The sequence below is a fragment of the Microcaecilia unicolor genome, chromosome 9, assembly GCF_901765095.1.
Source record: "Microcaecilia unicolor chromosome 9, aMicUni1.1, whole genome shotgun sequence".
NCBI classification, from domain to species: domain Eukaryota; kingdom Metazoa; phylum Chordata; class Amphibia; order Gymnophiona; family Siphonopidae; genus Microcaecilia; species Microcaecilia unicolor.
The window spans coordinates 111,192,896-111,217,047 of record NC_044039.1 but is presented as its reverse complement, the minus strand read 5'-3'; positions in this window follow the sequence as shown (position 1 = coordinate 111,217,047).

The window sequence follows — 24,152 nt, the reverse complement described above, 5'->3', positions numbered from 1 at the left end:
CCTCGTCACTACTGTCCACATTTATGAAGCTCAGTTCCTCAGAATCACTAGTATCACTGTCTTCACTCTGTTCATAGAGGATGTCATCTTCAGAGCCGTCTAAGGCATTGCTGATGCCACATTTTTTGAAGGACCTCACAACGGTTTCATCCTTAACTGACTGCCATGAGGTTTTCACCCACTCACAAACTTGGGTGAAAGTGAGCCTCTTCATTCATCCAGTTGGTGTCAGTTCATGATTTTCAGCAGTCATCCATTTATTCCACTCTTCTCTCATTAAAACTTTAAATGGCTTGTTGATGGAAACATCCAAAAGTTGCAATCTTTCCTCTCCAAGATACTTGAATGCGCTGTCCACAGCCGTTGCCTCAATTTTCTCTCCTCTCATGCCATCCTCGATCTGCTTCAATCCAGCTTTCGCCCCCTGCACTCGACAGAAACGGCACTATCTAAAGTCTGCAATGACCTACTCCTCGCCAAATCCAAAGGTCACTACTCCATCCTCATCCTCCTCGACCTATCCGCCGCCTTTGACACTGTCAATCATAACTTACTTCTTGACACTCTGTCCTCCTTTGGATTCCAGGGCTCTGTCCTCTCCTGGTTCTCCTCTTATCTCTCCCATCGTACCTTCAGAGTACACTCTCATGGTTCGTCCTCCTCCCGTATCCCACTCTCTGTCGGAGTCCCCCAGGGATCTGTCCTTGGACCCCTCCTTTTTTCAATCTACACCTCTTCCCTGGACTCCCTGATTTCATCTCATGGCTTCCACTACCATCACTATGCCGACAACACCCAGCTTTATCTCTCCACACCAGACATCACTGCGGAAACCCAGGCCAAAGTATCGGCCTGCTTATCCGACATTGCTGCATGGATGTCCAATCGCCACCTGAAACTGAACACTCTCTATTTCAGTTGATAACACCCTCATCGTCCCCGTCTCATCTGCCCGCAACCTCGGTGTCATCTTCGACTCCTCCCTCTCCTTCTCTGCACATATCCAGCAGATAGCCAAGACTTGTCGCTTCTTCCTCTATAACATTAGCAAAATTCGCCCTTTCCTCTCTGAGCACACCACCCGAACTCTCATCCACTCTCTCATTACCTCTCGCCTTGACTACTGCAACCTACTCCTCACTGGCCTCCCACTTAGCCATCTATCCCCCCTTCAGTCCATTCAGAACTCGGCTGCACGTCTTATGGACCGATATACTCATATCACCCCTCTCCTCAAGTCACTTCACTGGCTTCCGATCAGGTACCGCATACAGTTCAAGCTTCTCCTACTAACCTTCAAATGCACTCGATCTGCAGCCCCTCCTTACCTCTCTACCCTCATCTCCCCTTACGTTCCTACCCGTAACCTCCGCTCTCAAGACAAATCCCTCCTTTCAGAACCCTTCTCCACCACCGTCAACTCCAGGCTCCGCCCTTTCTGCCTCGCCTCACCTCATTCGTGGAACAAACTCCCTGAGCCCATACGCCAAGCCCCCTCCCTGCCCATCTTCAAATCACTGCTCAAAGCCCACCTCTTCAATGTCGCCTTCGGCACCTAACCACCACATCTATACTCAGAAATCTAGACTACACCAACTTGACATTTTGTCCTTTAGATTGTAAGCTCATCTGAGCAGGGACCGCCCTTCTTTGTTAAATTGTACAGCGCTGCGTAACCCTAGTAGCACTCTAGAAATGTTAAGTAGTAGTAGTAGTAAGCCCCCTAGGAATTACGGCTAGATGGGTTTTCTCTTCTTTAAATCTCTTTTTTGTGGCTTCAGTGATATGTGCCCTAAATTGGTCAAGCACTAATAGAGCAGGTTTTTTCAGAAGCCCTCCAGGACGTTTGGACCACACTTTTTCTATCCATATCTTCATGCCATTTTCGTCCATCCATCCTTTGTCATGAACATGAACAATAACTCCTCTTGGGATTGCCTCTTTTAACATGGTTTTTCTTTTGAAAATCAGCATTGGTGGCAGTTTGATGCCATCTGCTCAGCAGGACAACACAACCGTGTAATGGGTTTTCTCATGCCCTGAGGTTTTCAAGGTTATGGTTTTGGCACCTTTCACATCAACAGTCTTGTTTGATGGAACATCAAAGGTTAACGGGACTTCATCCATGTTCCCAATCTGGCTTATTTCAAATCAGTTTTTCTTTCTTGCATCCAGTACAAATTTGTGAAAAGACAAAATCATGGATTCATATTCTATAGGCATTTTTTGTGCATTCCTACTTTTGGTGTGCATAGCAAGACCACATCTCTTCATAAATCTGTGGCACCATGATGGTGATCCAGTGAAGTCCTCAATGCCTTTCTCTGTAGCAAGACGTTTGTCTTCATATATGACTAGTAAAAAAGGCCCATTTCCGAAACCAATGAAACGGGCGCTAGCATGTGGCTTTTTTTGTGTGTGTGTGTGTATGTATCACAGAGTTATTTTTTGTGTGTGTGTTTGTGTGTGTGTGTGTGAGTGTGTGAGGGTGCGGTGTGTGTGCAGGTTGTTGATGTGTGTCTTTTTTTGTTTTGTTTTTTGCTTGGGGGTTGGGGGATGTGCTGTGCTGTGCTGGCAAAGTGGGTTGGATTGGTGTGTGGCTTTGAGGGTGTGTTTCTGTTGTATTGTGTGTGTGTGGTTTTGTCTGTCAAGGAGGTTTGTGGAGGGGGGTCTTTCTGTTGGTGAAATGTAAATGTGGTTATAGGGGGGTCAGCCTTTGCTGAGTGTTGTTTTTTTTTTCCATGTTTTTTTTTTGTGTTGTGCTGAGGCAGCAGTGTTGTTTTAGATGGGCGGAAGGTAGAGGAGCACGTTCTTTGTCTGTTGGTATTTTTTGGCCGTTTCAGGGCTGCTGTAGGGGAATGCTGGAAGAGAAATGTGCTGTTGGAAGCAGCGCCATCTTTTTCCATTGGGCTGGGGTTCTGGGCATCCTGGAGGTGGGTGACGGCTTGCCTGAGGACGGGGATGGTTGTTTTAAGTTGGCGGAAGGGAGAAGAGCACGGTCTCGGGCCATCGGGGGGTGATCCGGTATGTTTGGTCAATTTCAGGCCGGCTGCAGGGGAATGCTGGAACATTTATGCGCTGCAGGAATCATGCCGTCTTTTTCCGGGTGCTCAGGGAATCCCCGAGGTGGGAGACAGCTTGCCTGAGGCTGGGGATGGTTGGGCAGGTCCTTGGCCGCTTCGGCAAAAGGGGAAGAGGTAGTGGGTGGGGAGTTACCTGCAGCTGCCTGAGAAACCATGTATTCTTTGTTTGTTTTGTATTATTAGTTTGCATTTCTGTTGAAGAAAGAGTGGATGCCTTTCGAATGATGGAGGTGGTGCGTCGGTGTGCGGTTGTTTCGTTAGTTTGGCAGCCAGTCTCCAGCGATTCCTAGGCAGGGAAGGAGTACTCCTCCCCCTTCCTTGGTCGCTGTTTGCTGCTGGCTGGGTCGCGGGTAATCCTTCCAACTGGTCCGCAGCTTGTCCTGTTCGCCCACGTCTCAGATGGTGACGGGCACGTTGTTTTCCGGCTCCTCTGACTCCATGTCAAGCGATCCCAAATATAGTCTGTGCTATAGGCCCTCTGGCACTCTTCAGTACTGGCATTAGGCATTTAAAAATTTATTCCCCCCCCCCCCCCCCCCCCCGGTCTATTTTTGCACATACCCACAACAGGAATATTCTTCTCTCGTTCCAGTGGTGGTTCTGTGCTCTCCGTGCTGCACAGATAATGAGCCATTCTGTTGGGGAATGCTCCTCCCTTATTGTCACGTAGTTTCCTCTGATTGGTCCATCTTACGTTGCCTAGTGTTGCCTGGGAACGGTGTTGTGATGGTTCTTTGTGTTTCAGAATGTTGAAGGTGTTTTTTCTGATTGGTCCGTCATGCGAGGGCGGGGCAGAGAGACATGGTCAGTGTTGTGGCTTCACCACCATGAATCCATGAACCCTTCAGGGAGTAACTGAGTGACTTCAGAACGTTGTTTTCAGAACGTTGAGGGTGAGTTTTATTATAGTAGATAATTTTTGTAGATACTGAAAAGCCATTGTTCCTGTGACGTGTGATCCACTCTTTCATATCCACTTCTAACTGTGGCCATTTTGCAGCATGCCCACGAAAACATTGTTTCGTTTTGTCCGTTTTTTGCAGCTGATCCTCCTGTTTCCTCCATTCCCGTATCATTTTTTCGGTTGGAGGTGGCCCAAAGTGTCTCTCCGCTGCTCTGTTACCATGTTCTTTGGCGTACTTCACTACCTCCAGTTTAAAACGGATTTTATATGAAAGCCTTTTCTGCTTTGACATCTTTCCACAATTACGGTAGATTCAGCAGCAGACTACGGTATGCTATTTTATCTTTCTGCAACAAAATACAGTAATGACAGAACTATCAGCACTGTGCCTTTCATAGTTATGGGAGCACTGTAGCTGAGAACATCAGTGGATGATGTACTGTTATGGCGGAGATCTGCTGGAGGACCACAGGTTGTACTATAGTATGTCACAGCAAGGACTCCGCTCCTGCCTCCATTGTCATAGGAGCTGACTTTTCAAAATGATTGGGGGTGCTGAAAATTTTTTTTTTATTTAAGGGGTTCATTCTCCCCTCCCCCTCCCTCCCTGAGTTCCAGGGGGACCTGCCTCCCTGAGTTCCAGGGTCCCCCTCCCTCCCTGAGTTCCAGGGGGACCTGCCTCCCTGAGTTCCAGGGCCTCCTCCCTCCCTGAGTTCCAGGGGGACCAGCCTCCCTGAGTTCCAGGGCCCCCCTCCCTCCGAGTTCCAGGGGGGGACCTGCCTCCCTGAGTTCCAGGGCCCCCCTCCCTCCCTGAGTTCCAGGGGGACCTGCCTCCCTGAGTTCCAGGGCCCCCCTCCCTCCCTGAGTTCCAGGGGGACCTGCCTCCCTGAGTTCCAGGACCCCCCTCCCTCCCTGAGTTCCAGGGGGACCTGCCTCCCTGAGTTCCAGGGCCCCCCCCTCCCTCCCTGAGTTCCAGGGGGACCTGCCTCCCTGAGTTCCAGGGCCCCCCCTCCCTCCCTGAGTTCCAGGGCCCCCCTCCCTCCCTGAGTTCCAGGGGGACCTGCCTCCCTGAGTTCCAGGACCCCCCTCCCTCCCTGAGTTCCAGGGGACCTGCCTCCCTGAGTTCCAGGGCCCCCCTCCCTCCCTGAGTTCCAGGGCCCCCTCCCTCCCTGAGTTCCAGGGGGACCTGCCTCCCTGAGTTCCAGGGGGGCCCCCCTCCCTCCCTGAGTTCCAGGGGGACCTGCCTCCCTGAGTTCCAGGGCCCCCCTCCCTCCCTGAGTTCCAGGGCCCCCTACCTCCCTGAGTTCCAGGGGGACCTGCCTCCCTGAGTTCCAGGGGGGCCCCCCTCCCTCCCTGAGTTCCAGGGCACCCCCTCCCTCCCTGAGTTCCAGGGGGACCTGCCTCCCTGAGTTCCAGGGGGGCCCCCCTCCCTCCCTGAGTTCCAGGGGGACCTGCCTCCCTGAGTTCCAGGGCCCCCCCTCCCTCCCTGAGTTCCAGGGGGACCTGCCTCCCTGAGTTCCAGGGCCCCCCTCCCTCCCTGAGTTCCAGGGCCCCCTCCCTCCCTGAGTTCCAGGGGGACCTGCCTCCCTGAGTTCCAGGGGGGCCCCCCTCCCTCCCTGAGTTCCAGGGGGACCTGCCTCCCTGAGTTCCAGGGCCCCCCCTCCCTCCCTGAGTTCCAGGGGGACCTGCCTCCCTGAGTTCCAGGGCCCCCTCCCTCCCTGAGTTCCAGGGCCCCCTCCCTCCCTGAGTTCCAGGGGGACCTGCCTCCCTGATTTCCAGGGCCCCCCTCCCTCCCTGAGTTCCAGGGGGATCTGCCTCCCTGAGTTCCAGGGCCCCCTCCCTCCCTCCAAATTCCAGGCCCCCATTCATATTATTTCTGTAAGCCTACTCCCGGCCCATCCTCAATGAACACCCAAAAAGAAATAGTTAAGCAATTCTGCCTTTCCCTCATCAGCCTCTACATATGTTTCTCCTTCACCTCTGAGTCTCACAATACCAGTTTTGTGCTTCTATCTCTTACTAACATCTCTAACAGGAAGTCTTTTCTTCCTGTTATTTTAAGGATAGGTTAATTAAAGCATGAAGCAGCCAGGAAGTGAATCTGGAATCTTCTGATCTGTAGTAAAATGCAGAATCTATCACATTATTGGCCTAATTTTATTTACTTTTATGAGAAAATGCTTTGTAGCCCTTATAACATTTTTTCAGTCTTATAGCAATTGACAGAACTAAATTTGCAATAATTTTTCTCTGTTCTTTATTTAAATATTCCTGGGCTACTTCAGCTTTTATTATATAACCTTTCCATTAGGATATTCTAACTTCTATATTTTATCAGACTGTTGACTTTCCCCCAGCTTTTAGCTTATAAAGCTGCTCTATACCTCTCTCCATCTCAACTTTCTTAAGAGTAGAGAACAAAAAAAAAAAAAAAAAATTCCCAAACTGAGAGTTTGGAATTCCTTGGGGAAACCCAGGAATCCTAGCCGCTAGACAATATGGGAGATTTCTTTTCAGCTCATCTGCAAGAACCAGTTCATCTTTTGTACCAGGACCTGCTACGAGGAGCCAGGTAAACGTTAAATTGCTTTGAACTTAAATAACTGGCCTCAGTGCCCAGTGCTAACCATTACACTATGGAACAAATTAGCATTCAAATGTAGGATGGAATATTTACCAGTATTCTAACAAGGATTTACCAAAGCATTAGAATACTGGTGGACATGTAGATGTTGCTTCTACCAATAGCTATGTAACTGCTATTTATTCTAAAAGAATTTCATTTAAAGTGTGATATTAACACACTTTAAATTAACCTAATGACGATGAATAAATACTAGAATACTAGTAGAAGAGCAGAAGAGTTCCAGTTCATCTCTTCCACCAGGAGGCAGGTAAGTGCTTAATTTAATCTGAAATTATTAGACTCAGTATACAGCGTGATAACCACTACACTATGGAACAACTTGAACCTTAATCTAGAGTGAAATATTTACTACTATGCTAACAAGGATTAACCAGAGCACCAGAATATTGGTGGTTCCAGGTCATCTCTTCCACCAAGAGGTGCGTGCGTAAGTGCTCCTTATTCCAAAATTAGTAGATTCAGTGTAAAGCGTGATAGGAATTACAATACGAAAACACTTGGTATTTCATTTAAAGTGCAATACTTACCTCTAATGAGGATTAACAAACACCAAAATACTGGTGGAAAAGCAGACCTCCAGTTCATCTCTTGTACCAGGACCTGCTACAAGGAGCCAGGTAAGTGCTTAATTTAAACTCAAATTATTGGATAATTATTACACAATAGAAAAACGTGGTACTTCATTTAGAGTGGAATACTTATCACTATACTTACAAATACTAAAAAAAACACCAGAATACTGGTGGAAAAGCATCAAACGTCCAGTTCATCTGTTGCACAGGACCTGCTATGATGATCCAGGTAAGTGTCAAGACAAAACTAAAATTTAAACTGAATGTATTGTGCAAGAGTGCATACTTTACAGCTAAAAATGAGCATCTGCCCATACTTCTCTCTCCCTAAATATAATGAAATAAAAGGATATGGTTTATAAACAACATTTCATCTAGAGGTCTAGAGATGAACAGAGGTTTTACTGAGCTGAAACATTCTATCTTTCATAGCTTTTTTGTACTGCATTCCTAAATTTTCTGTCACTAGGAATTAGTAGCAAAATGAGAGTTTTAGATCATATATGTACTGAATCTGTAGTACCATGTTGTATTTACTGAGTTTTTCAAGTGAACGATCATTGTACATTCTCAGCTACTGCCAAGAGAAGATGGATGATAAAGTTTAGGTTGTGTTTTCTCTGCTTGTGACATCATCAGGCAATTTCTGGCCCATTGCTTCATGATCTCTTGAGCAGAGAAAATGCAGCCTGAACTTCAGCATCCATTTTCCATGCTGTAGGAGCTAAGAGAGCAAATATATTTTTATTTTTGTCTTTCCAATGGCTGCATATTGAAGATAGATGTAAAGTTCAGGTTGTGTTTTCTCTGCTTGTGACATCATCAGGCAATTTCTGGCCCATTGCTTCATGCTTTCCTGAGCAGGGAAAATACAGCTTGAGCTCTGCGTCCATTTTCATTCTGTAGGAGCTAAGGCAACTCTTTTTTGGCCTCTCAGTTGCTGCATATTGAAGAAAGATGATAAAGTTTAGGTTGTATTTAACCTGTTTGTGACATCATCAGGCAATTTCTGGCCCATTGCTTCATGATCTCTTGAACAGGGAAAATACAGCCTGAGTTTCCGCATATCCATGTTCATTCTTTTGGAGCTAAGTGAACATTTTTGCCCTCTTAGGGATTTTTGGGGAGTGGGGGGGTGGCAGCATATTGAAGATAGATGATAAAGTTCAGGTTGTGTTTTCTCTGCTTGTGACATCATCAGGCAATTTCTGGCCCATTGCTTCATGATCTCTTGAGCAGAGAAAATGCAGCCTGAACTTCAGCATCCATTTTCCATGCTGTAGGAGCTAAGAGAGCAAATATATTTTTATTTTTGTCTTTCCAATGGCTGCATATTGAAGATAGATGTGAAGTTCAGGTTGTGTTTTCTCTGCTTGTGACATCATCAGGCAATTTCTGGCCCATTGCTTCATGCTTTCGTGAGCAGGGAAAATACAGCTTGAGCTCTGCGTCCATTTTCATTCTGTAGGAGCTAAGGCAACTCTTTTTTGGCCTCTCAGTTGCTGCATATTGAAGAAAGATGATAAAGTTTAGGTTGTATTTAACCTGTTTGTGACATCATCAGGCAATTTCTGGCCCATTGCTTCATGATCTCTTGAACAGGGAAAATACAGCCTGAGTTTCCGCATATCCATGTTCATTCTTTTGGAGCTAAGTGAACATTTTTGCCCTCTTAGGGATTTTTGGGGAGTGGGGGGGTGGCAGCATATTGAAGATAGATGATAAAGTTCAGGTTGTGTTTTCTCTGCTTGTGACATCATCAGGCAATTTCTGGCCCATTGCTTCATGATCTCTTGAGCAGAGAAAATGCAGCCTGAACTTCAGCATCCATTTTCCATGCTGTAGGAGCTAAGAGAGCAAATATATTTTTATTTTTGTCTTTCCAATGGCTGCATATTGAAGATAGATGATAAAGCTCAGGTTGTGTTGTTCCTGCTTGTGACATCATCAAGCAATTTCTGGCCCATTGCTTCATGCTTTACTGAGCAGGGAAAATACAGCTTGAGCTCTGCGTCCATTTTCATTCTGTAGGAGCTAAGGCAACTCTTTTTTGGCCTCTCAGTTGCTGCATATTGAAGAAAGATGATAAAGTTTAGGTTGTATTTAACCTGTTTGTGACATCGTCAGGCAATTTCTGGCCCATTGTTTCATGATCTCTTGAACAGGGAAAATACAGCCTGAGTTTCCGCATATCCATGTTCATTCTTTTGGAGCTAAGTGAACATTTTTGCCCTCTTAGGGATTTTTGGGGAGTGGGGGGGTGGCAGCATATTGAAGATAGATGATAAAGTTCAGGTTGTGTTTTCTCTGCTTGTGACATCATCAGGCAATTTCTGGCCCATTGCTTCATGATCTCTTGAGCAGAGAAAATGCAGCCTGAACTTCAGCATCCATTTTCCATGCTGTAGGAGCTAAGAGAGCAAATATATTTTTATTTTTGTCTTTCCAATGGCTGCATATTGAAGATAGATGTGAAGTTCAGGTTGTGTTTTCTCTGCTTGTGACATCATCAGGCAATTTCTGGCCCATTGCTTCATGCTTTCGTGAGCAGGGAAAATACAGCTTGAGCTCTGCGTCCATTTTCATTCTGTAGGAGCTAAGGCAACTCTTTTTTGGCCTCTCAGTTGCTGCATATTGAAGAAAGATGATAAAGTTTAGGTTGTATTTAACCTGTTTGTGACATCATCAGGCAATTTCTGGCCCATTGCTTCATGATCTCTTGAACAGGGAAAATACAGCCTGAATTTCCGCATATCCATGTTCATTCTTTTGGAGCTAAGTGAACATTTTTGCCCTCTTAGGGATTTTTGGGGAGTGGGGAGGTGGCAGCATATTGAAGATAGATGATAAAGTTCAGGTTGTGTTTTCTCTGCTTGTGACATCATCAGGCAATTTCTGGCCCATTGCTTCATGATCTCTTGAGCAGGGAAAATACAGTCTGAGCTTCAGCATCCATGTTCACTGTGCAGTAAGTAGCATCAGTTTGATGTAAATCATATTAACATGGCTATTAACACTATATTTTACACAACTGGAGCTGTATTTCGGCCCTCTTGCCTCAATACACCTCTATAGTATGCATGTGTGAGTGCCTGCTTGTATAATTGAGTATGCATGTGTGTGCATGTGAGTGCATATGTGTGTGTCAAAGAGTGAAGGAACTCGTTTCTCCAGCAGTGGTGTCTCTATAGAGAAAGCACCTTCAGTACCACTGTTATCTTCTGGCCCATTGAGGCAGAGGAAGGAGGAACTGGTGCCTCCAGGTGTGAATGTGTATGAATGCCAACAGACATGGGAATGGACCTTGACGTGGTTCTGTTGCTCACATTTGACAAAAATGTGCTAACGCATTCCCAATGAGTATGTTCAGGACGTTTGTGTGAACTGACTGCAGTTGTCAGCAGGGGTGTAGCTACGGGGGACCAGGGAGGCCTGGGTCCCCGCAAATTATGTCCGGGCCCCTGGTTTGGCTGGTGAAATTGAGGAGCTTCAGCGTGCACAGGACAGGAGGAGCAAGAAGAGCAGGGCAGGAACGCGGCTGCGCCGGAGACCGGCGCTGGAGAAGGCACTGGCACATGAGAGCTACCTGTACCACATTATATGCTATGATATCCTGAATTTAATTAATCTAATCTAGGTAGGCACACACAATTATATGTGTGAAAAACCCCCCACCTCTTTGGCCTTTTCCCCTGGTAACAGAAATCTCAAAATCCCCTGCCTTTTCTGTCATCCCCTCTCACATTGGAGCTTCAACTCTAGGCAGGGGCCCAAGGTAATCTGCCACTTGAGGTGAATGATGAAATGGCACCCCTCCCCCATGCCACCCAGTACCCACCCTCACGTCCAACATCTCTACAGTTACATTCTTTCTCCCAACTCCCTCCCCCCCCCCCCCCCCCCCCTCTGGCCACAGTCTGGCCTCTCCCCCATCCTTTCTTAATCCCTTTCCCCAAATCTACCTTCTTTTTTTTGTTTTTCAAAAGTCAGCAGAAGCAGCACTTCCCATACGCTGCTCTGCCTCAGGCACTGACTTCTCTCTACTGCGATCCTCCTCTCTGATGTAACTTCCTGTTTCCTTAGAGGTGGGTCTCATTACAGAGAAGAAGCGTATGGGAATCAATGCTACAGACCATGACTTTTGAAAAACAAAAAACGAAGGTAGACTCGGGAAAGGAGGTTGACAAAGGATGGGGGTAGAAGCCAGATCGTGGCTGGTGGGAAGGAGCGAGACGCTGCTCCATGAAGAGTGCTGCCTGAGGCTCCCACCTCGGCCTAATGGTGGGGCCGCCACTGAGAATAGGTAACACCAAATTTCCTACCCTCTGTTAAACCACAAATCTCAAGTCCTCCTCTGCATCCATCCCTCTAGGCTTTCTTAATGCATGTAAGCCCTGAAGAGGTGGGGCCTGTGAATTTTCAACCACAGACTGATGTCATTCTTATGCTCAGTGCAGTTCATATGTAGCACAGCCAATACATTCCTGTTTATAGGGTTGATGGGGAGGGGTCCGTCACTGAAGCTCTATAGGAGAACAGAGGATGGAGGGGAGGATGGATATCAGTGAACCACTGGGTTTGGGCTGTGTAGAAATTGCCATGAGGTTCATAGGTGGTGGCGGGGTATGAGGTGGTGATCAGGGAATTGGACCGGAGGTTTTAGAAGAGCCTACAACAATGTAGTATGTATCACTGTTGAGTCCTGGATCTTTAAGTACTTAGTACCTCCTATGGAATGCGTACTTCCTTATCATGCCACCAGACCATTCCAAATGCTTGGGTTTGTGCCAGTGGTGTGCTGGTAAATTTTTAACAACAGGCTCTCTCTCCGGTCCACCTCGGTGCCCCCCCCCCCATCCATCACTGCCCCCCCCCCCCCCCCGTCCACCTCTGCGCCCCCCCAAAATTGCAGAGCTGGCTATAGCCGTGGGGGGGGGGGGCAATGCATTACTCTCTCCAGGAAAAAACATTAAATGATCCCAGGTTCCAATCTAATTCATGTTTAATGTGGGATAAAATGCCATAAATAAGTAAATACATAAATAAGTAAATAAATATAAACTTTTAATGTTGAGCACCTGATTCTCAAAGTGAACATATTCCAAACGCTATAATGAAAATAAAATGATTTTTTTTCTACCTTTGTTGTCTGGTGACTGTTTTTCTGATCATGCTGGCCCAGTATCCGATTCTGCTGCTATCTGTCCTCTTAACTCCGTTTCCAGGGCTTCCTTTCCATTTATTTCTTTCCTCCTTTCTTCTTCATTTCTGGTCCTCAGCTTCTGCCTATTTTCTTCATCCATGTGCAGTTTTTCTCCTCTCTTCCTTTTCCCTCATCTCATCTCCTTCCTCACTCTTCTCTCCCCTCCATCCATGTCCAGCATTTCTTCTCTCTCCCCTCCTCTCCCCTGCCCTGCATGCATCCATACCCAGTGACCCTCCTCTCCCCTGCCCTGCATGCACCCAGATGTCCAGCAGTGACCCTTCTCTCCCCTGCATGCACCCATATCCAGCAGTGACCTTCCTCTCCCCTGCCCTGCATGCACCCATGTCCAGCAGTGTACCCTCCTCTCCCCTGCCTTGCATGCACCCAGATGTCCAGCAGTGACCCTTCTCTCCCCTGCATGCACCCATGTGCAGCAGTGTACCCTCCTCTCCCCTGCCCTGCATGCACCCAGATGTCCAGCAGTGACCCTTCTCTCCCCTGCATGCACCCATGTCCAGCAGTGACCCTCCTTTCCCCTGCCCTGCATGCACCCATACCCAGCGACCCTCCTCTGCCCTGCCCTGCATGCACCCAGATGTCCAGCAGTGACCCTCCTCTCCCCTGCATGCACCCATGTCCAGCAGTGACCCTCCTTTCCCCTGCCCTGCATGCACCCATGTCCAGCAGTGTACCCTCCTCTCCCCTGCCCTGCATGCACCCATACCCAGCGACCCCCTCCACCCATGCCCAGCAGCGACTCCCTTTTCCCCCCTGCCACCCCCTCCCAAGTTGTATCACGAATTCTTCTCCTCCCTCCGTCCCTCCCGATCCGGTCCCTCACCGCCCACTTGTTTTTTGAATTCTTCAGGGCAGGCAGTCTTGCCTGCCCGCTTCCTGCGCTGACTGTCCTCCCTTGCCGATTCGCGCTTCAAAATGGCCACCGAGACTTCAGCCGAAGTATCGCGAGGCCACCTCTGGAAGTCTCGGCGGCCATTTTTAAAGCGCGAATCGGCAAGGGAGGACAGTCAGCGCTGGAAGCGGGCAGGCAAGACTGCCTGCCCCGAAGAATTCAAAAAACAAGCGGGCGGTGAGGCGGATCCGGAGGGAGGGAGGAGGGAGGGAGGGAGGAGAGCAAGAGCCGGTTCGCTCCAGCACACCACTGGTTTGTGCTGTCCTGCCATCAAGTGGAGACTAAGAACTATGGGACTGTGATTTCAGCACTTAAGAATCATATGCAACTTCATATCTAGTCAGTATATCTAAGTTTACAGCAGATGGTAGGTTTCCGTGCAACCTTTGGTGCTCTGGTAGGATGTTTCCTTAGCCAGTCATGTTAAAAAAAAAAAAAGATTTTAGGGATGATAGCATTTCTGCAGGATAGGAGGTTTTCATATTAGGTGGTCTATGGCAGGGCCGCCGAGAGACTGAGCCGAGCCAGGCCCAGGGAAAGGCCGCCCCCCAGCCCTCCCCAAGGATCGCTGCCGCCCCACCTCCCCCCCCCAATCGCTTCTGCTGTCACTTCCCTCTCTTGCTCCCAGGCTGCTGGCGCCGCAGTCCCCAGTCTCCACCTACCTACCTACCCTCAGCTCCCTTCTGTCTGACATCCGACCACCATAGGCGGTCGGTGGCCCAACTATTTGGGGAGGCTAAAGGGGGCGGGGTTAGGGGTGGGGGCAGGGGCGGGGTTTACATCCATAATTGTCTGACAACACAGAAAAAAAATAAAAATAAAATAATCACAATTAATACCTTTTATTAAATTTAGATATTAGATATGTATCATATGTCAAAGAATAAAGTGGTTGCTCAAAGCATATACTAACCACAATCGCTCAACTGCAAAACACTATGCATAACTTTGTGCAAAAACACACTCATAACCTTACTGTACCATAAATATTACACTGGGCAGACCTAATACACCAATATACCACCCTACAGAAAATGCAGACCGTCAACAATATGAAACAAGGGATCATAATACCACAATTCTCATGTAGAGCCACAAAACACCCTTTTAGGGTGGATAGTGTTCACAATGAGTTCCTTTTATTAACGACCATATATAGATCCTTCAAGAGGTAGTGTGTCATGATTTAGGCTCTACACCCTTTCTGATGTTTTGGTGCCACATCAGTAAGGCTCATAACCTTACCAAACCATAACAGCACTAATTCCAAGGACAGGACTAGCTACAACCATATGCGTGGAAAGGCAGCACTATAATTACACCTGGCTCTAAAACACCAGTACACAACCTAGTGAAACAAAAAAAACAAAAACAAAAAGGGCTGCAAATACTACAGGCTAGCAGAATACTGCATCTTGATCACACATGAAAAACACATGACACAGCAGATATGATTGGAAAGTTACCTCAAGAAGCCAGACTCAGCATGCAGCAATACTAGAAAAATTGAAACTTGCATACCTAAACATTATCAGGCTGTGGACGTGCCCCGCCTCCTCTGACCAGCCTTCCTTATGATACGTCCAGCCCTCGCGGAAGCAGGAAGGCTGGTCAGAGGAGGTGGGGCACGTCATGCCGTCAGGCTGAGAAGCCCCGAAACAAGCTGTAATAAGGTTGGTGCCGCTACCGGCAGCGATGGGCGATCTAAAGCACATTGGAGGGAGTAAGAGGGATAGAGATGTGATGCTAATTATAGGGACTGCAGGGAGGGAGATTGCGACCGATAAACAGTGCATCGGGGGCGTGGGGCCGGGGGGATGAGAGAGAGAGAGAGACGCTGCTGGGGAGGCTTAGCCTCCCCAAGCTTCTTATACCGGGCGCCTATGCCGACCACCTTCATTTAAAAAAACAAAAAAAATCGGCAGTGCAGCGCCTTCTGTCTGAAAGCGGCAGATCGCCTTGGGCGGGCCTTCCCTCACTGTATCCCACCCTCCTCTGATATAAATAACTTCTTATTTCCGCGAGGGCGGGACACAGTGAGGGAATGCCCACCCGAGGCGATCTGCCGCTTTCACACAGAAGGCGCTGCCGATTTCGAGATTTTTTTTGTTTTTTTAAATGAAGGTGGTTGAATGACAGACAGAAGGGAGCTGAGGGTAGTTAGGTAGGTGGAGACTAGGGACTGCGGCGCTGGCGGCCTGGGAGCAGGAGAGGGCGAGAAACCCCTGTGCCGGGCCCGCCTTGGAGTCCCAGGCCCGGGGAATTTTGCCCCCTCGGCGGCCTTGGTCTATGGTTAAGCTTTAACCAGTAGTGTCTCAGTCTTCCTCCTATTGTTTACTTCTTTATTTGTTTCATATGTTACAATCCTATCTTATATAATAATTTGCACCTCCAACATTCTACATCTGGATGACTGGGTTCGTAACATCCATTCCCACTCATTGCCCCGCCCTTGTGTCAAAACGTAATGACGGGGGAAGGGAACGCTGGAGGCGAGATGAAGTCAGGAGGAGAGAATCGCGGGACATCGAGGGGAGAGCGAGGGAGGAAGGGAAGGGCAGAGGAGAATTGATGGGCATGGATGGATGGAGGGGAGGGAAGTCAGGAAGATGCACATGGATGGAGGAGAGGAAAGAGAGGAGAAATGCTGGACATGGATGGAGTCTGCGTACTCTTTATCTTTCAAAAAAATACTATTAAAAAAACATAGATAAAACAATCCATATCACATACCCCTGGAGCATATTACTCATTATACACCCTTCCCAATTATTACTTGTCATGACAGAACATTTCTCCTATTGGTTCCCTTAAAAACATAATCACCATTTCATGGTAAACTTGCTAGCGCCCATTTCATTTGTGTGAGAAATGGGCCTTTTTTTACTAGTTGTCTTATAAACTCTGGGTTGTCAGGCCTGCATAATACCCATAATATACAGTTCACAGTAGCTCCTTTGTGACAGCCTGGAGAAGAGTACAGATAAACATTTAGGAAGTATTTGAATCTTCCTTTCAAAGGTAGGGATTGTAGGTCCTTTCATGTGATTTTTCTGGCAACGTGATATTGAATAGATTCTTGCAATCAAACTCTTTCCAGACAAATCTGTTTATGGAGACAAATGTGCTTATTTTTGCACAAACCTCTGACCCTGACTTTAATCTCTTGGTGCTTCTTTGCTGTGTGTGCAGAGGATTTAAGGTTTTCCTTCATATGTTGATTGATGCCTTGGGGTCTTCCTCCCTCTTTTTGTGCCACTTGGCCCTTTTATAATGGCTTGGAGATGTGATTCCACTGTTAGTGCCTTTTGCTCCTCTTTTGATCTTGTGGGTTCTTCATGCTACTCTTGATGTTTTGGGGTCCTGTTGCCTTTGAGGCAAATGCCTACCAGCAACTTTATAAGAAGTTTGATTAAATGGAAAGCCCACTATTAGGGCTAGATTCAGTAAATGACATTCAAAAATCGATGCTGAAAATAATCGGTGATCAAAGCCATTCAATAATGGACTCTCAAAGATGAGCGCCCGCTATAGAATTAGCACTGTGTGCTAATTTCAGCACCCAAATTTGGGAGGTAAGACATATCTGATGAAAACTAGGTGTAATTCTCAGTGCCCACTTTGGGTGCATATCCCTGGTATTTTATAACACTGCGTGCAAATTTTAGGAATGCTCCTGACCCGCCCATACTGTCTCCATGGCCACACCTCCCTTTGGCTTGCATGCTATAATATTTGGGCACACAATGTTATAGACTAGCGTATAGCAAAATGTGCGCCGAATTCCGAATTAGTGCCAATCAGTGACAGCACCAGATTAGCGGCACTAATTGGTTTATGAGCCAATTCAGTTGGGCACACATCTTGAATCTGTGCCCAGTGTGGGCACCCTATATAGAATCTGGGGCTTAGTGTGCAAATTACTGCTGGATGTGCCTTGTTTGAAGTTATTAGGTTAAGTACTTATTGTTCCTCCATTTTATATGTTGGAGGGGTAAATATTATGGAAAGCTTTACCAGTGTAAATTAGGAAACTTAGTTCTGTTGCACAGTTTGGAAAACACTTGAAAGCTTTTCTATTTATCAAACCTTTTGGTAGTTTCACCTGAAACTTTATCATTATTACAATTTTAAATTTGTTTTGATTTTCTATGTTAGTGTTGTCTAGTAATTGATGTTAAAATTGTATGTATGTAATAACTGTAACCCACCTAGAATCATGGATGGGTTACAACTATACATCTTTTACATAAATAAATAAATAAATAGATAATGGACTCAAAGGATCCAAATTATACAAATAATTCAGAGGTTGGAGAAGAACCAAATTGGTGATTGTAGCAAAGATGAATCAAACAACAATTTTTGCTGTACATATTCCTAGTTAATCCAATTAACTCTGATAGCTTCCTCTGTGAAATGTCATCCTTGATGTTTAACTTGCTTGTGATAATGACGCACAAGCAAGGTTGATATGCGGTGCCGATCTAGGATAATCAGAGGATTCTAGTCAGCTCTTTCTAGTTCTGCTTGGGTGAGGCAGCCTCCTACTCTCAACAGGCCTTCCTTATCAATGAAGAGGGGTTCAATTTTAGAAGTGGGCTACTCTTTGGAAGGTTCATGTCTCTACTGATGCATTTGAATTCTTTCATATATGCCTCTTGTTGGATGTAACGTACGATGGTACTCTCTGCTCGGACAATCTCATTTACCGAGAAAGGCTTTCTACAGATGTGCCAGTGGTGACAAGTGCTGGGTCTTTCATCAGCTGACTGATGAGATGAAGATGCAATATGAATAAGGTGTCTATTGCTCTTCTGAGTGTTACTCAACTTGAGAAATGAGAGAAATGATGTGCTCCCAAGTTGCTTTCAGGCACAACATTAATAGCAAGAACAATCATCTCTGGACAGATCTCTGCATCAAAGTCAGGATCTATAAGTTCAAAGGATTCTCTGTAACTGGAAATGAGGGTCAAGTTTTAGAAGAAAGTCTGGTCCTGACAACCACTTGTTTCCATTAGATGAAACACTGGCACAGCTCTGGTGGCACAATCTGCTGGATTTTGGTCAGTTGCACGTAATGCCACTGTTCTGGTCGTGTTGACTTTTGTATACATTCAACTCTGTTGCTGACATACATATAAAATCTCCTGGTTTGGTTGTAAATGTAGCCCAGGACAACTTTACTGTCAGTGGAAAAATTCATTTAGCATCATTTCTGCTATCTCTTCTGCTAGCACTGTTCCACGCAATTCTAAGTGTGGAATAGCATGACTGGGTTGTGGTGCTACCTTGACTTTCCCAAAAATAAATCCCACATGAGATAGTTCATCTGTGTCTGTAGCTTTCAAGTAGGCCACTGCTGCAATGGCTTTTTCAGAAGCACCTGAAAAGATTCAAATCTCTTTGTGACAGGCAGTACCGAATGCAGCAGGGATGTACGTGCATGAGATGTGCAGTTGTTCAAGAGTCTTTAGAGAATCTTTCCATTTATCCCATTCTTGTTGCATTTCTAGTGGTAATAGTTCATCTCACTCATCAGTTCTCTCAATAGGGATTTTTGTTGAATGGTGACTGAAGCCACAAACCGCAGTGGGCCGTATAGACTATTGACTGTGGACATCTCTGCATATATATGGTTCCTCTTGGGTGGAGATTTGAAAGGTAAAAATGTCTCTTTTTAGATCTCAATGCAATCCAAGACTTCTCTAAGTGGAGGGGTGTCTACTTTTAGATCTAGATCTTTTAAATCTTTGGCATGATCCTATGCAGGAAATACTCTGTGCCATATTCTCTTTCATTTTCTTGGGTGGTCTTCTAAGCCCATAGGTTGCTATTGTAGGTGATGGATTGTTACCAAAGATGTGAACTCTCATTCTGTATTCTACAATTTCCTGCTTAAAGTTATTGTCATGGTACCACAGAAATGTCAAGTAGTTTCTGTACTCTGGTTGTATACCAAAGCAGTAGGACATTTGCTGGATATCCTCTGTTATGACAATAGGGTTCTTTCTGAAGTAAATCAAGACTCCTAATAGGATGTTAATCATGTCAGACCCAGAAAACAACGCATTGTTGAGTGAGATTCCTTGAAACTGAGCACTGGAATCAAACACAATCCTGATCTAGTCTGGTTTTTATGAGCAATATACCCCAAAGGTAGATAAGTACCACCATTGTTCGTTATCTTTTAACGGTGGAGCTGGCTCTGCAAGACCACTATCCAGTATGTTCTGCATGAATGTTGTAAAGTGCTGTTTTCTCTCTAGTTTCCTTCTCAGATTGTTTTGCAGTGAAGTGAGATGATAAAGAGCTTGCTCTCTGTTGTTAGGTAGTCGTGTTCTGGGTGTCCGGAATGGCAGTGGAGCCACCCAGCTGTTGGACTCATCTTTATAGAATTCATTATTCTCAAGAACTCTCTGTCTTCTACTGAAAGAGGTGGTTTGTAATCATCCTTGGAGACTTGGAACACTGAGTTCCTCAGATGTTCTCCTAAATCTGGTGGAGAGGTGTTCTGATATATGGTTGAGCCTGGCTCTGGTTCTTCCCAACTCTAAACCTCCTTCTTGTACAGATGGTTATGACAAGGTTTGAATAAGGTGGTGCATCCATTTTCCAAGATGTACGTTTTGTAGACATCTACACTTGGTCTCCTCCGTCTGTTAAGGCAGACGTCACCTGCTATCATCCATCCCAGGACAAGTTGCTAGGCGTATGGGGGCATCACGTGGGTCTGCATGTGACCCATGAACTCTGATCAAGGTTGGTGCATCTATCTCTTCCCAACAAGAGTAAGATCTTGGCATTTGGGTCCAAAGGCTGCAGATACTCCACTATAGGTTGGAGATGACAATGTTGTTTTGCAGCCTCTGGTATGGGAATTTCTTCTCGGTTCTCAGGTATCTGAATACACTCAATAAGAGTTGATAGATGGGTCTTGTTGCTACCATCCATCGCTTCTATCATGTATCCACTTGCTCTTCTCCCTGTCATTTTTCTCATCCCTGAACAGATCTTGAGGTGGTAGGGATAGTGAGCTCCTTGGATGTCCGATAGGTCAAAGGACTCTTTCCTTGCCATACATCTTTACTGCCTTTTCTGGTTACTCTTTTGAATATACTTTAGCTACACATATCTTGGTGTATGACTGCCCACTGTGGCTTCCTCCACACACTTGTGTACAGTGTGGAGTAATGCTGAGTGGTAATGTTTGCTCTTCCTCCTTTTCCCCACCATGTCTTGATTCTGAGGCTGGGATTCCTGTAGAAGTAGGCTTACTCTTGTCAGGGTGTAAGGCACTGACATGCTGGTCACTATTGCACTCTGCAGACTTGATGGCTGCTTTACCGTCTTTAGCCATGTGCTTGGATGAAGAGAAACATTTATAACAGATTCTGTACTTTTTTAACAGATCTTTATGCTCTCTTAAGGGTTTCTTCCTAAACCCCTCTACATTTCTTGGGAGGATGAGGTTTCTTGTGTATGGGACACTGTCTGTTTAGATCCTCTACTTTCTCTGTAGTAGGAGAATGATCAGTTGGTGGTGTTGCTGTGGGTGACACATCTGTCATGTGTACAACTACAGGTTTCCTAGTGTTGCCATACTTCTTGACTGGCCTTTCACTTGGGAAGTAGCCTGTCTTGACTACTTTAGGTACATCAAACATGAAGCTGGGATCATTTCTCCTCTTTGCCAAATCTCGGATAAACTTGACAAAGGCTGTGAAGGGACAAAACTTCTCTTGGTGGTTGTCTTTATACTTTGCGCCTTATGTCATTTTTCTCTTTTGTCATATGGAAGCTTTGATATAATCTCATTTATACCCCAAGCTGTATCCAAATAGTACAGAACAGGAAAATTCAGATCATCTTTGAATGCCGAATATAGGCCGGAATCTGCATAAGTTCCAGTGGCCAGTACATGTCCAGTCATACCCAGCTATTCAATACTGTAGCCCATAGGTAAAAGCTGCTCAAAGGTCTGCAAGCATTTTGTAATGTATAAAGATTTGCATAACAATTTTTGGTAGCAGTATTCAGTGCTCTGAAAATAACTGATGGACTGTACAGCCACCATAACGATTGGTAATATACCAAATAACAAACCTAGGATTTTTTTTTCCTCAAATATTTTTGCTTTAACAGGTAAAAATGCATGTTGGGGTAATCTTCAGGTTGCTGCAGTCAGAGGTTTTAAAGCCACTGTCTGCCTCAGACTGAACTGAGCCCAAAAATTCAATTCAGGGCCATGTCACAGGGGTCAGCATTGAATATCTGGGTCACAGTGGTCACCTGGAAGCTAACCATGTACATTTTCATATTCAGACTAATGCACAGTTAACACAGCAGATAAAGTGGGAATGTGGCCATTCTATAAAGAATATGAAATGGAGAGTCATCGGCACAGTGTCGAGTGGGTAGGTGGGGGGTAATTTAGAACAAAGATTGAATTATAAAGAACAGTATTGGATATACAAATTGAACTCAGTGGAACCGCAAGAGTTAAACAAATAAATAGAATGGATGACATTAGTGTGACCAAGTACCTGGATTGGTAGTTGGATTAGATCATATTACCAGTGGCTTTTTTTTTTTTAAGAGTATTCAAAAAAACGCCGCAGCCATTTTCATGTGCACAGCAGGACACTGTGTCTGCATTAAAAGAGTTAAGGTATGTGGACACTGAAGGGATAATAATTACGATTAAAATTTAGATATAGTTCTGAAGGCTTTGGGATAAGATTTAACAAATGGATATTTTGTCTTTATAGGGGTTGCCTTGAAACAGCATAGCCGAAACACGTGTCAGCACATCAAACCCCTACTTACTTGTCAAGATAAGGGTGTATAGATCCCTGAGCAAAACAGAAAAGATAAGTATGGACTGAAAAATGTATAAATAGAAAAAAACTTACTCTAAAGAAGTTACAAAAAAGAAAAAAGATTTTTAAAAGAAAAGAATAAAAAAAGGTTTCAAAAATTCTATTATGGACCGATGACAGTCTGGGTGTACTTCTTGCACAAGTGAGAAATTTGTCTCTTAAGGAAATCCACCTCTGATGGTACTTATAATATTTAATGTTTGAATTGGGAGAAACTACAGACGTGGCACAATTATATTGGTATATATTTATAGCTGCAGTTGTGAAAATACATATTAAGGTTTGACAATTGAATACTTATGGAAGATAAAGTTAGGATACCTTTTTGCTGCCTTAACTTTATCCGCTTACTTAACTGGTAAGCAGACTGAATATTGCTGCTAACCAGTTAAGTACCAGCTTTCTCAAGCTCTGCTCATGAATCACCTCAGCACTAATCCAGTTCTGTGGTGGTTAGGACCAATATTCAGTAGCACTTCCTGATTAAGTGCCACTGAATAGCAGTAACCAGGGTACAGAGCATCATTTAACCAGGCGGGAGCTTCTTCTGCCCGGTTAAATGGCTTTGATTAGCTGGGCCTTCTTTTTTTTTATCCAAAACTTTTAAATAGTACAGTTTATTCTTTCTGCATGCTACTTTTCAGATTTTGTCATTGTCTTGAAAGTCATTTCAAGCAATCATCAAAGCTGCTATTTGTTGTAGTATAATGATTTTCTTGCCAAGCAATCATGTCTTTCAATATTAAGTCAGTTATCTGCCCTGCCTTCCAAGGGGACCTCTGTTATGAAATAACAGAAAAGATTTGATTCTATGGCATTAATTCTCTTTTCCTTAGCAGAATTATCCCAGAGCTGTGTGCCAGGCTTAATGAAAAAATCTAAGCCTTCTTTTTCTAACAGCTATGGTACATATTTAACTGATGGATTTGATGTAGTGGGCTCTTGCCCTCAGAAGCTTATTCCATAGATTTGTTTGTGTACAAGAAAGTGCTTCCCAAACTTTATCTGCCATGACCTATTTTAAAAGGTATAGAAAAGAACAAGACTCCCAGTCCTACCTTGCTTGGCCATTCCATTGCTCCAGGCCCTCCTATAGTGTTGACTGCCATGCTTCTCTCTCTTTTTTCTTTTAAACTGTTTATCTATATAAATAATTCTCACCTCCAACGTTCTAAAGCTCACTCTGTGGCAAGGAAACACTGAAGTCCTGTATTGTTGGTAGGCTAGGCTGTCAGCACGCACCACTCACTCTCACACTCACTCTCACTCATAGACCCGCCCTCAGCCATGCCCCTTCTGGACATAATTCGCAACCCCAACGTTCTATTGAAGACTCCACAAGTCCCAACGTTCTAAATCCATGGTGGTGTAGATCGAAATTTGCCCATTACTGTTTGCCACGCCCCCGCGTCAAACGTGATGACGTCGAGGGCGGAGCAATGACACTCATCCAATCGCATCGCTCCGCCCTCGATGTCAAGTTTCACGCAGGGGCGGGGCACACATCGATCTACACCACTACACCACAACACAGACTGCGAGCGTCTCACGTCATCCCGCTGCACTTCATCTAAGCCACACACATCCAAACACGTGGGGAACACACGCCGCCTCCCCCCCCAGCCGATACTTATCCAGCGCTATGCCGTCCTTCCAGCCTGCCATCAACGGAACAAGGAAAGAGAGGAAGAAAGGGAGGGAGGCCCCTTCCAGGCTCCAAGACGCTCTCTGGCAGCAGGAGACAGTCCAGCTTATTTTCGAAAGTGATCGCTGGCCATTTCCCGACATAAATTGGGAGATGGCCGGCGATTTCGGAAAAGCGGCGAAATCGGTATAATGGAAAGTGGCATTTTTGACAGCATCGCCGCTTTCCCGTCGCTTCGCCGGCGAAAGTTCAAGGGGGCGTGTCGGTAGATTAGCGAAGGCGGGGCATGGGCGTGGCTACC